This window comes from Schistocerca gregaria, unplaced genomic scaffold, assembly GCF_023897955.1.
Source record: "Schistocerca gregaria isolate iqSchGreg1 unplaced genomic scaffold, iqSchGreg1.2 ptg000174l, whole genome shotgun sequence".
Lineage (NCBI taxonomy): Eukaryota > Metazoa > Arthropoda > Insecta > Orthoptera > Acrididae > Schistocerca > Schistocerca gregaria.
In genome coordinates, this window is record NW_026061726.1 from 2411037 (window position 1) to 2426735 (window position 15699).

General features: G+C 26.8%; 1 pseudogene; it reads right to left on the minus strand.

The window, feature by feature from the left end:
* Positions 1-11479: 11479 nt before the first annotated feature.
* Positions 11480-12579, minus strand: LOC126302623 (NADH-ubiquinone oxidoreductase chain 5-like; annotated as a pseudogene).
* Positions 12580-15699: the final 3120 nt, after the last annotated feature.

Sequence of the window (15699 nt, forward strand, 5' to 3'; positions counted from 1 at the left end):
TAGCATTCAGTAGTGTAGTACACATCTGCCGAGACGTAAATAATGGTTGAATTATCCGAACCTTACATGCAAATGGAGCATCTATATTTTTTATTTGTATTTACTTACATGTAGGACGGGGAATTTACTACGGATCTTATATATATATATACATACCTGAATAATTGGTACAGTGATTTTATTTTTAGTTATAGCAACTGCATTTATAGGATATGTCTTACCCTGAGGCCAAATATCTTTTTGAGGTGCAACAGTAATTACTAATTTATTATCAGCAATCCCATACTTAGGAACAGATTTAGTCCAATGAGTATGAGGAGGATTCGCTGTTGATAATGCAACATTAAATCGATTCTTCACATTCCATTTTGTATTACCATTTATTATTGCTGCTATAGCAGCAATTCATTTATTTTTTCTTCACCAAACAGGATCTAATAATCCTCTTGGACTAAATGGAGATATTGAAAAAATTCCATTCCATCCATACTTTACCTTTAAGGATTCTATTACATTTGTAATAATAACATCATTATTAATTATACTATGTTTAATCAATCCTTACCTATTAGGAGATCCAGATAACATTGTATTTGCCAACCCATTAGTAACACCAGTTCACATTCAACCAGAGTGATATTTCCTATTTGCATATGCAATTCTACGATCTATCCCTAATAAATTAGGAGGTGTTATTGCATTATTTTTATCAATTAGAATCTTAATAATTTTACCATTTTATAATAAAACACCATTACGAGGCATTCAATTTTACCCTATTAATCAAATTTTATTCTGAATTATAGTAGTTGTTGTATGCTTACTAACGTGAATTGGTAAACGACCTGTTGAAGAACCTTATATTATAACAGGTCAAATCTTAACAATTATCTACTTTACATATTTCTTAATTAATGTCCATGTCGCAAACGCATGAGATAAATTAATTAAGGAATAAAGTTAATTAGCTTAGGAAAAGCATATGTTTTGAAAACATAAATTAGAAGTTTAACTCTTCTATTAACTTTTCTCAAAAAATTTTACTAAACAAATGAGATAAATAAAATCTTTAAACCAACAAAGAAAATAAAAAAATTCAAAGATAAAGGTAAAAAAACTTTTTCAAGCTAAGTACAATAATTTATCATAACGAAACCGTGGTAATGTTCCACGAACCCAAATAAAACCAAAAGATATAATAGCAAGCTTAATAAAAAATATAAAAGAATAAAAATCACCACCTAAAAAAATTAAAGCCAATAATATTCTTATGAAGACAATTCTAGTATATTCAGCTACAAAAATTAAAGTAAAACCACCCGCACCATACTCAATATTAAATCCTGAAACTAACTCAGATTCCCCTTCAGCAAAATCAAAAGGAGTACGATTAGTTTCAGCTAAACAAGAAGCAAAACAAGCTAAAGCTAAAGGAAAAGAAATAATAATAAATCAACAATAAAGCTGATAGTTTATAAAATCAAACATATTAAAACTACCAATTAAAATAATTAAACACAATAAAATTAAAGCTAAACTAACTTCTTAAGAAGTTGTTTGAGCAACAGAACGAATAGAACCTAATAATGAATAATTTGAATTAGAAGATCAACCAGCAATTATAACAGTATAAACACCTAACCTAGTACAAGAAAAAAAAAAAATTCCATAAGAAAAAGAACACATATAAGTTAAATAAGGAAAAATTACTCAAACGGCTAAAGAAATCATTAAATTAAAAACAGGGGAAAAATAATAAAGTAGGTAATTAGATATAATAGGAATTGGCTGCTCCTTACAAATTAACTTAATAGCATCTCTAAATGGCTGAGGAATTCTAACAAAACCTACCTTATTTGGACCCTTTCGAATCTGAATATAACCTAAAACCTTACGCTCTAATAAAGTTAAAAAGGCAACACTAATTAAAACACAAATAACCAATAAAAGAAAATTCAAAATAAATATAAATAAATCATAAAGTATCAATACTATTTGTAGAAAAAAATCTACATAAATGAATTCTAAATTCAACACATTAATCTGTCAAAATTGTAAATAAATTAATATTAATCAATATAACAAAAAATATTTTAACCATATGGTCCTTTCGTACTAATATGGATTAATAATCTTAGGATAGAAACCGACCTGGCTCACGCCGGTCTGAACTCAGATCAAGTAAGAATTTAAAGGTCGAACAGACCTAATCATTGGGCTCCTGCACCCAAAATTTTTCTTAATCCAACATCGAGGTCGCAATCTGCTTTGTCGATATGAGCTCTCAAAAACAATTACGCTGTTATCCCTAAGGTAACTTAATCTTATGATCATAAATTATGGATCGAAATAACAAACATAAATAAATGATATAATAATGAAGAGTTTATCTATTCTTCATGTCACCCCAACAAAACATCATCATTAAATATAGAAAGACAAACAAAAAACAAATAAAAGTAAAATGTCAAGCTCTATAGGGTCTCCTCGTCCTAAAGAAGAATTTAAGCCTTTTGACTCAATAGTTAAATTCAAAAATTTATTAAGAGACAGTTGATTTCTCGTCAAGCCATTCATTCCAGCCACTAATTAAGAGACTAATGATTATGCTACCTTTGCACGGTCAATATACCGCGGCTCTTTAAAAATACGCTCAGTGAGCAGGCCAGACCTCAAAGTATAAACAAGAGGACATGTTTTTGATAAACAGGCGTAAATCAATTTTGCCTAGTTCCTTATAATAAGTTCACAAGGTAAAAATTGCATACAAATAAATGTACTAATTCTATCATTATTACAAAAATTTTAAAATTAAATTAATAATCTTAATAAAAAACCAAAAATATTTATAAAATCAAAATAAAAAATAATGAACTGAAACGTATACTTAAAGATAGCTGGTTTAAAGCTTACTATTATATTTCTATAAAATAAATTATAGGTTATTCGCTTCAAAGCTTATCCCTTAAAGAATAAATAAATTAATATTTTTACTTAAAAAATTAAATAAAAACAAATAACTTTAAAAAATTAAATTTTTTCTTAAGAAACTAGATATCTTAGGAAACGATTAACATCTCATTTCTATAAATAATTTAACAATAATTATGATACATTAACTATAAATTATTTATAAATCAACCCAAATCGAGACAAGTAAAATAAATACTAAAATTTTGATAAACCTTGATACAAAAGGTACAATAAATAAAATCTACTTAAAAAAATTTAAAATAATATTTCATAAAACACTTACATTACCAATACACTATAATTTAAAAAATCAATTCTGTAAAATATACTAAGACAAAAATACAATAAAATTATTTATATTAAATAATTAAATAAACAAAAAAAATGTAATAAAATAAATAATCAAGATATCCTGATTTGCACAGAAAAATTTTCAGTGTAAATGAAACACTTTACTAATAAGTTATATCTTGAAACTCTTCCTAGATACACTTTCCAGTACATCTACTATGTTACGACTTATCTCATCTAAATTGAAGCTACTTTAAAATAGAATAGAATAATCAATAATGAGAGCGACGGGCGATGTGTACACATCTCACAGCCAATATCAGTTAAATTAAATAAATTAAAATACTATCAAATCCACCTTCATTAACAGTATTTCACTATCAAATCCGTTATAAACAAAAATCTATTGTAACCCACCTCCTCTTAACTATAAGCTGCACCTTGACCTGAAATATTTTATAATTATAAATCTTGAGAATTATAACTCTAAAAAGATTCTCTGATAACGGAGATATACAAACAAATAAATTAAGTAGAGTAAATCGTGTATTATCAATCATGGGGTAGGTTCCTCTGAATGGAATGAGATACCGCCAAATTCTTTGGGTTTAAAGACCTTAACTAATAGTACCCTGGTAAATATAATTAACATTTAAAATAATAGGGTATCTAATCCTAGTTTATTATTTAAATTTCACAGATTCATAAAAAGGGCCACAAATAAATTTTAACATTTCACCTTACAAATTTATATTTCAACCCTAATAGTATAAACAACTGTTTTAACCAATAATATTCACTTGTATCAATCGTATAACCGCGGCTGCTAGCACGAATTATGCCGATACTAAATCAATTGCTAAATCCAAAATCACTTGATAATTAAATCAAATTACTGCAAAAAGAACATTTAGTCTAACAAAACTTACATATAATACAAAGAAAAAGTGAATAAACAAGCAAGAATAAAACTTTTAAAAATAAAAAATAAGAAATTTTTAAAGTTATTAAATCAGGAAAAAATAAAAGATTCAAATATTTAAAGAAAAAATGAAAAAAACTTCAAACATTAACAAAAAAATAAAAGAAACGCTCCCCTGTATGAGCACAACAACTTCTCTATTATATATAATTAAAGATTAATATGGAACATGTATAGCAATAAATGTATTATATTCTTTCTTATTTAATCTTTCTTTTCACTAATAAATAAAGAAAGATTAAATAATATAATAAATATATTTTATACAATTTTGTAATTTAATACAATATGTTATTAATATGAATTCTTTTTTTATATTAAGTTAACTTATATATATATTAGTTAAAAAATCTAATTATAGATAATTTATGTTAATTATATCATTATAATTAATGTAATTATTTATATTATTATTATATTTTATATTTAAAATTAATAATTTTATTTATTATATCCAATTATAATAATATTAAATATTAAATTACATATTATTATATATATTATATTATAATAACCTATTTTAAGCTAAAAACATAAGTAGCTATAATCCTAGGTAAATGAATGTATTATAATAATCAATTAATAGTAATAAGATGAACTTATAATCTTTTAATTTTAATTAAATGTAATATATTAATATAAATTATTTAATATATATATATATATATATAAATAAAAGGAGCAGGATAAATTAATTCTAATTAAACAAAATAATACATAAAAGAATTTCAAAAAAAACTTTCGATTTATATATTAAATAAATGAAGTGCCTGATTAAAGGGTTACCTTGATAGGGTAATAAAGTAAATAAAATTACTTTCATTAAAATTACATAAGATAGAATTAAACTACCTCCTTTAGTATCAAAAACTAACGTGCATCATACACCTTAATGTAAAAAGGTAAGCTAAACAAGCTAATGGGTTCATACCCCATTTATAGAGGTATCAATCCTCTTCTTTTTAATGACCAACAACTCTACAAAACTTCTCTTCCTATCAACATTAATGATAGGAACGATCCTGTCCATTTCATCAAATTCCTGATTTGGGGTTTGAATAGGACTTGAGATCAACTTACTTTCATTTATTCCGCTCCTAACAAGAAATAAAAATATAATAATAAACGAATCATCAATTAAATATTTTATTGTCCAAGCAATAGCATCGACAATATTATTATTTTCAATTTTGCTGATTCAAATAAAATATCCCATGGGATGGGAAACAGAATTTATCCCATCAATAATAATTAGATCTAGACTATTATTAAAGATTGGAGCTGCACCTTTCCATTTCTGATTTCCAGAAGTTATAGGAGCATCAAGATGAAATAATTGTTTAACATTAATAACATGACAAAAAATCGCCCCAATAATGGTCTTATCCTATTGTATTCAATTAAGAACTTTTATTTGAACAATTATTATCTTAAGAATTATTATTGGGGCAATAGGAGGTTTAAATCAAACATCCTTACGACAACTTTTAGCATATTCATCAATCAGACATCTAGGTTGAATAATTAGATCATTGACAGTCAGAGAAAACATCTGAGAAGTATACTTCATTATTTACTCACTATTAAGATTAATTATAGTTTTATTATTTAAGCAAATAAATTTATTTTTCATAAATCAAATTTATTCAGCCAGAAATATAAAAACCGAAATTAAATTCATAATATTCTTATCTTTATTATCTTTAGGTGGACTACCACCATTCCTTGGATTCTTACCAAAATGAATTGTAATACAATCGTTAATAGAAAACGATATAACAACTATTAATACTATTATAGTTGTCTTAACTACAATTACACTCTACTACTATATACGCATTAGATTCTCAGCTCTAATTATATCATACACAGAAAATTCGTGATCTATAAAGTCCCAAAAATCAAGAATCATTCTTCCTATAACAGTAATAAATTCAACAATAGGATTGATTTCAACATCAACCTTAATTTCATTATACTAAGGACTTAAGTTAATCAAACTAATAACCTTCAAAGTTATAATTAAAAGAATAATCTTTTAGGCCTTAGTAAAATTTTACACCTCTAGAATTGCAGTCTAGAATCATAATTGAATATAAGACCTAAATATGATAAGAGAGAATACATCTCATAAGTAGATTTACAGTCTACCACCTAAAATTCAGCCATCTTACTGCAAAAATGATTATTCTCAACAAACCATAAGGACATTGGTACTTTATATTTTCTATTTGGAGCATAAGCAGGAATAGTAGGAACATCAATAAGAATACTTATTCGTGCTGAACTTGGTCAACCCGGATCTCTAATTGGGGATGACCAGATTTATAATGTTATTATTACAGCTCACACATTCGTAATAATTTTCTTTATAGTAATACCTATTATAATTGGTGGATTTGGTAATTGACTTGTTCCACTAATAATTGGTGCACCAGATATAGCATTTCCACGAATAAATAATATAAGTTTTTGATTACTACCACCTTCACTAACCCTTCTTCCTACATCTTCTATAGTAGATAATGGTGCTGGTACAGGATGAACAGTTTACCCTCCTCTAGCAGGAGCTATTGCACACGGGGGTGCATCTGTAGATCTAGCTATTTTTTCACTACACTTAGCAGGTGTATCATCTATTCTTGGTGCAGTAAATTTCATTACAACAGCAATTAATATACGATCAGAAAGTATAACTTTAGATCAAACACCTTTATTTGTATGATCAGTAGCTATTACAGCATTACTTCTCCTTCTTTCACTTCCAGTTTTAGCAGGAGCTATTACTATATTATTAAGAGATCGAAATTTAAATACATCATTCTTTGACCCTGCAGGAGGGGGTGACCCAATTCAATATCAACATCTATTTTGATTCTTTGGACACCCAGAAGTTTATATTTTAATTCTACCGGGGTTTGGAATTATTTCACATATTGTATGTCAAGAAAGAGGAAAAATTGAATCATTTGGAACATTAGGTATAATTTATGCTATACTATCAATTGGACTAATAGGATTTATTGTATGAGCACATCATATATTTACAGTAGGAATGGATGTTGACACACGAGCATATTTTACATCAGCAACAATAATTATTGCTGTACCTACAGGAATTAAGGTATTTAGATGATTAGCTACATTATATGGATCTAAATTCAAGTTCAATCCACCATTATTATGAGCTCTAGGATTTATTTTCCTATTTACAATTGGTGGATTAACAGGATTAGTATTAGCAAATTCATCACTTGATATTGTATTACATGATACATATTATGTAGTAGCCCACTTTCATTATGTATTATCTATAGGAGCAGTATTTGCAATTATAGGAGGTGTCATTCAATGATATCCACTACTTACAGGATTAACTATAAATAATACATGATTAAAAATCCAATTTACAATTATATTCATTGGAGTAAACTTAACATTCTTTCCTCAACACTTCCTAGGATTAGCAGGAATACCTCGACGATACTCAGACTACCCAGACGCATATACATCATGAAACGTAGTATCAAGAATTGGGTCTACAATTTCTATTGTAGGAATCATTATATTCATTGTAATTATATGAGAAAGAATGGTTACAAACCGAGCAATTATATTTAGAGCTAACATAAGAAGATCAACAGAATGACTACAAAATAACCCTCCTGCAGAACATAGTTACTCAGAATTACCATTAATCTCTAGATTCTAATATGGCAGATTAGTGCAGTAGATTTAAGCTCTACAAATAAAGGTTTGACCTTTTATTAGAAAATATTTGTTAATGGCAACATGATCAAATTTATCTCTTCAAGATGGAGCTTCACCATTAATGGAACAATTATCATTCTTTCATGATCATACTATGGTCGTATGATTATTAATTACAGTAATTGTAGGTTATGCCTTAAGTTATATATTATTTGTTGCCTATACTAACCGTAATATACTTCATGGACATTTAATTGAAACAATCTGAACAGCTTTACAAGAAATTACATTAATTTTTATTGCCCTTCCATCATTACGACTATTATATTTACTTGATGATTCAGTAGATGCAATAATCACAATTAAAACCATTGGACGACAATGATATTGAAGATATGAATATTCAGACTTCATAGACGTAGAATTTGACACTTATATAACACCAGAACAAGACCTAGAAAATGATGGATTTCGACTGCTAGATGTAGATAACCGAACAATCCTACCAATAAATACAGAAGTACGAGTATTAACAAGAGCATCAGGTGTTCTACACTCATGAGCAGTTCCTGCATTAGGGGTTAGTTAAAATAAATGCAACGCCAGGTCGGTTAAATCAAGGAACATTCACAATAAATCGACCTGGATTATTCTTTGGACAATGCTCAGAAATCTGTGGAGCAAACCACAGATTTATACCAATTGTAATTGAAAGAACTTCAGTAAATTTATTTATTAAGTGATTATCTAAGATAATTTAAGGAGTTAGTTAAAATAAATAACATTAGAGTGTCAATCTAAAGTAACTAAAAAAATTAGTACACCTTGAAATTCATCAGATGACTGAAAGTAAGTAATGGTCTCTTAAACCAAATAATAGTAAATAAACGACTACTTCTGATGGGGAAATTATATCCAAATCCCTCAAATATCCCCTCTTATATGATTCTCACTATTCATTATATTTTCAGCTACATTAATCTTGTTTAATCAAATAAACTTCTTCTCATTTAAACCTAACCTTATTAAAAGAGCAGAAAAAGGAACAATTGAATTAAAAAAATTAAATTGAAAATGATAACAAATCTATTCTCAACATTTGACCCATCAACTAACATCTTTAATTTATCATTAAATTGAACTAGAACATTTCTAGGACTATTATTAATCCCATCACTATTTTGACTTACACCATCACGAATTAACATTATCTGAAATAAACTAAATTTAACCTTACATATTGAATTTAAAATACTACTTGGACCAAAATCATTTAATGGAACAACATTCATTTTCATCTCATTTCTTATTATAATATTATTTAACAATTTCATAGGACTATTCCCTTATATTTTTACTAGAACAAGACATTTAGCATTAACATTTGCAATTGCCCTACCTATATGACTAAGATTTATATTATTTGGATGAATTAACCATACTAATCGTATATTTACACACCTTGTACCACAAGGTACACCGCCCGCATTAATATTATTTATAGTACTAATTGAAACAATTAGTAATGTTATACGACCAGGTACATTAGCAGTACGGTTAGCAGCAAATATAATTGCAGGACACTTATTATTAACCTTATTAGGAAACACAGGACCATCTATAGCAATAAACTTAATCTCATTACTAATTATTGGACAAATACTTCTATTAATTCTAGAATCAGCAGTAGCAATAATTCAAGCCTATGTTTTCTCAATTCTAAGAACTCTATATTCTAGAGAAGTATATTAAACCTATGTTAACAACTCACTCAAACCACCCATTCCACTTAGTAGACTATAGACCTTGACCATTAACAGGAGCAATTGGAGCAATAGTCCTAGTATCAGGACTAGCAAAATGATTCCACCTATTTAATATTAACTTATTTATAATTGGATATGGAATTACCCTACTAACCATAATTCAATGATGACGAGATGTAGTACGAGAAGGAACATATCAAGGATTACATACAGGATTTGTATCAATTGGATTACGATGAGGAATAATTTTATTTATTGCATCAGAGGTATTATTTTTCGTTTCTTTTTTTTGAGCATTCTTTAGTAGAAGATTAGCACCAACAATTGATTTAGGATTACATACAGGATTTGTATCAATTGGATTACGATGAGGAATAATTTTATTTATTGCATCAGAGGTATTGTTTTTCGTTTCTTTTTTTTGAGCATTCTTTAGAAGAAGATTAGCAGCAACAATTGAACTAGGAATACTATGACCTCCAATAGGAATTCAACCCTTTAACCCTATAGAAATTCCATTACTTAATACAGCTATTCTTTTAGCATCAGGAGTAACAGTAACATGAGCACATCAAGTTTAATGGAATCTAATCATACTCAAGCACTACAAGGATTATTCTACACAGTGTTATTAGGACTATACTTTACAATACTCCAAGCATATGAATATTGAGAAGCACCTTTTACCATTGCAGATGCAGTTTATGGGTCAACATTCTTTGTTGCAACAGGATTCCATGGTTTACACGTAATTATTGGAACAATCTTTTTATCAACATGTCTACTTTGACACTCAATAAATCAATTCTCACCAAGACACCACTTTGGATTTGAAGCAGCAGCATGATACTGACACTTCGTAGACATAGTATGATTATTCTTATATATCTCTATTTATTGATGAGGTAGATAATTGTTTTTCTAGTATAAATAGTACATTTGACTTCCAATCAGAAAGCTTGATATAAATCAAGAAAAACAATTCTAATTCTATCCACAAGAGTTTTCATTAGATTTATTATTCCAATAATTGTTATAATCCTGGCAACAACACTATCAAAAAAAGTAATTAATGATCGAGAAAAAAGATCACCATTTGAATGTGGGTTTGATCCAAAAAGATCAGCACGAATACCATTCTCACTACGATTCCTCCTAATCGCAGTAATCTTTTTAATTTTTGATGTAGAAATTGCACTAATTCTACCAATTGTAATTATTTTTAAAACATCAGACATTATAATCTGAACAGTATCAACAATATTTTTTATTCTAGTTCTACTAGGTGGACTATACCATGAATGAAATCAAGGAGCATTACAATGAGCAGAATAAAGGGTTGTAGTTAAACATAACATTTGGGTTGCATTCAAAAAGTATTGATAATATCAATCAACCTTAAATAGAATAAGAAGCGAAATATTGCAGTCAGTTTCGACCTGGAAGATTGGTATATACTACCCTTATTCTTATTAATTGAAGCCAAAAAGAGGCGTATTACTGTTAATAATATAATTGAACTATAATAGTTCCAATTAAGGAAATGTAAAGCCAATATGAAAGCTGCAAACTTTTTATATAAGCGGTTAAACTCCGTTAACATTTCTAAAATTTATATAGTTTAAATAAAACATTACATTTTCACTGTAAAAATAAAATATCTATATTTATAAATACCTAAAAGTAAAAATACTTCCTTAACATCTTCAGTGTCACGCTCTAATTATAAGCTATTTAAGTAAACGAAAAATAATATTACCAAAATAAATATTCAAAAAATAAAAGTTAAAAGATAAATCTTGAAATTAGAATCATATCAACCTTGAATATAACCAATTAAATAAATAAATAATCTATATAAACCTTGACCAACAACTAATTCACCCCAACCATAATCAAATGACTTAGATGAATAATAACCTATTTTTAAAGGAATATATCTAATAAACTTAGTTGAAAGACAAGGTATAAATCATATAGAACCAGCAAATCTGACAAAAGAAAGTATACTTAAAGAAAATAAATTATGAGAAAAATCAAAATTAGAAATAAGATAACCTAAATAAGCACCTAAAATAACAACTGTAATAGTTAATAACTTTAAATAATAAGGTAAAGCAATCACATGAGGAATAGGAAAAATTAATCAAGATAAAAGACTACCACCAAAAACAGCAACAAACAATAGACCAATTATTCCAAATGAAATATAATAACCCTTATCATCAAAAGAAAATCTAGAATAAAAATTATTATCACCAGATATTGAATAATAAAACAAACGAAAAGAATAAGAAGCAGTTAAACCAGTAGAAAAAAAATAAAGAAAAAAAATTAAACAATTAATTATCTTAAACAAACCATCTCAAGAATTAAATCCTTTGAATAAAATCCCGCTAAAAAAGGTATTCCACACAAAGATAAACTAGAAACATTAAAACAAACTGAAGTTAAAGGTATGAAATTAACAATTGATCCTATAAAACGAATATCCTGAGAATCCTTCAAATTATGAATTATTGAACCTGCACATATAAATAATAATGCCTTAAATAAAGCATGAGCCAATAAATGAAAAAATGCAAGCTTTGGATAACCCATAGCCAAAATTCTTATTATTAAACCAAGTTGTCTTAAAGTAGAAAGAGCAATAATCTTCTTCAAATCAAATTCAAAATTAGCGCCCAATCCAGCCATAAATATAGTTATACAACCAATTAAAAGTAAAAATCAACCACAATTATAAGTATCTAATATTGGTCTAAAACGAATTAATAAATAAACACCAGCAGTAACAAGAGTAGAAGAATGAACTAAAGCAGAAACAGGAGTAGGAGCTGCTATAGCAGCAGGAAGTCATGAAGAGAAAGGAATCTGAGCTCTCTTAGTTATAGCTGCTAAAACAATTAATATAGTAATGAGCTTTATTTCAAAAGAATTAGAAATAAAATCATAATAATAAATATAATTTCAACCACCAAAATTTAACATTCATGCAATAGAAATTAAAATAGCAACATCACCAATACGATTAGAAAGTGCAGTTAATATACCAGCACTATAAGATTTTACATTTTGATAATAAATAAATAAACAATAAGAAACTAAACCTAAACCATCTCAACCTAATAAAATTCTAATAAATTAGGACTAATAATTAAAAAACCTATAGAAAGAATAAATATTAAACATTAAGAATAAAACGATTTATATTCTTTTCACCAGATATATAATCCTCTCTATAATAAATAACCAAAGAAGAAATATATATAACAAAAGATATAAAAATAAGTGATATTCAATCCAAAATTAAAGTTATAACAACTATAGAACCATTTAAATTGAAAAGCTCTCACTCAACAAAAACTCTATAATCAATTATTAAATAATAAATACCTAAAATAAAAATTATGGTTCTCGAAAAAAACAAAGAAAAAAAACTCAAAGAACAAATAGAAAGTAAATTCACGGCCTAAGATGAAAACTTCATATCATTGATTCCACAAAACAATATATTTAATTAAAATACTTAAGCAAACTAAACAAAGAAATATTCACCCTTTAAACAGAGAATATTTAAAGGCAATCAATGTAATAGTAAAAGATGATATTCACGAAAATAACCAAGAGCACAAGTATAAACACCAGAATAATAATTTCCATGCTGAGAATAAGAATATATATACAAAGTATAAACAGCTCTAAAAAAAGATAAAAAAATCAAAGCAAAGAATCTAAAAGAAGATCAAGATATAATTCTATTTAATAATCTAATTTCACCTACCAAATTTAAAGAAGGAGGAGCAGCCATATTTGATGATCTTAAAAGAAATCATCATAAAGCCAATCTTGGCATCAAATTAATTATACCCTTGTTAATTAATAATCTTCGTCTACCTAAACGTTCATAAATAATATTAGATAAACAAAATAAACCAGAAGAACATAAACCATGACCAACCATTAGAGAAAGAGAACCTACACAACCTCATCAATTCATAGTCATCAATCCACCAATAACCATTCTTATATGAGCAACAGAAGAATATGCAATTAAAGACTTTAAATCAACCTGACGAAAACAAATAAATCTTACAATAACACCCCCAAATAAACCCAAAGATAATCAAAAATAATTAAACTTTAAACATAAATAAGAAATAACCTTTATAACACGAAAAATACCATAACCACCTAACTTTAATAAAACACCAGCAAGAATCATTCTACCTGAAATAGGGGCCTCTACATGAGCCTTAGGAAGTCATAAATGAACCAAAAACATAGGTATCTTAACTAAAAAAGCCAAAATTAACTAATAAAGGAAAATATAAAGTATTAGAAAAATCATAAACCTTAAATAAAACTAATCATAAAGGTAATCTAGCAACCAAAGTATAAAAATTTAAATAAACACCAGCCTGCAAACGCGCAGGTTGATAACCCCAACGCAAAATTAAAAGTAAAGTAGGAACTAATCTAGCCTCAAAAAAAATATAAAAAGAAAGAAGACTTAATCTAGCAAATGAACAGTAAAGCATAATTATTAAAATCAAAACCATAAAAACAAAAAAATTAGAATGATATGAACTTAAATAAACTGAACCTCTAGCAGTGATTATTAAAGAACAAATCCAAAAACTAAGCAAAATTAAACTAAAAGAAAAATAATCAATTCCAAAATAATATCTAATTATATTCAAATCAGCATATGAATAAACACAAATTATAAACACAAAACTCGACAGAAACATTAAAGAATGAACCAACCATCAACAATTATTTAATAAACAAAGAGGGATCAAAAAAATAGTTATAAATAAATACTTTAACATAAAGATAAACCAAAAGAATTTAAAAAATCATTACCATGAGAACGAATTATTGAAACTAAAATAGAAAGACCTAAAGCACCCTCACAAACAGAAAAAACTAAAAAAATAACAGGAAAAAAATAATCATAATCAAACTCAATAAGAAAAACAATAACTAATATAAATAAAGAAAGAACAATATATTCTAATCTCTAAAGAACCATTAATAAATGTTTACGTTTAGAAGAAAAAACATAAACACAAGCAAAATAAATCAATCAAGAAGTAAAAATAGAGAATATAAACATTAGTTTTAATAGTTTAAAAAAAACGCCGGTCTTGTAAACCGGAAATAAGTCCAGCCCCCACTTTTAAAACTTCAGAGGTGGAAAAGCTTCCATCATCGGTCCCCAAAACAGATGTTTTAAATAAACTAACCCCTGAAATGATCAAAATAATAATTATATCATATCAAATGTAATAAATATTAATTTTATTAAATTAAGACACCCAATATCAATAATGCTTTTTATTATCCTTCAAACCTTCCTAGTTGGATTAATAACAGGAACAATAATAGAAAGATATTGATTATCATATATTTTATTTTTAACATTTCTTGGTGGTATACTAGTATTATTTATTTACATTACAAGAATTGCATCAAACGAAATATTTCAGCCTAAATCAATTACTATAATTATTACATTAATAATGTGAGTATTTATCATATCAATATTAATTATACTAGATATATCCATATTTATAGACTTTTTCAAAAACACCGAAACTATAAATATTGATAATTCAATCAATTATCAAGAAATAACAATATCTTTAGAAAAATTATATAACAGACCAACATTCATTATTACAATAATAATAATAATTTATTTATTTTTAGCACTACTAGCAGTTGTTAAAATCACTAATATTTATCAGGGACCTATTCGTAAAATAAGATAATTACTAATGAATAAACCCTTACGATTAAGACATCCTTTAATTAAAATTATTAATAACACTTTAATTGACTTACCTGCCCCAACAAATATTTCATTTTGATGAAATTTTTGAACCCTATTAAGTTTATGTTTGGTAATTCAAATCGTAACTGGACTATTTTTAGCTATACATTATACATCAAATATTGAAATAGCAT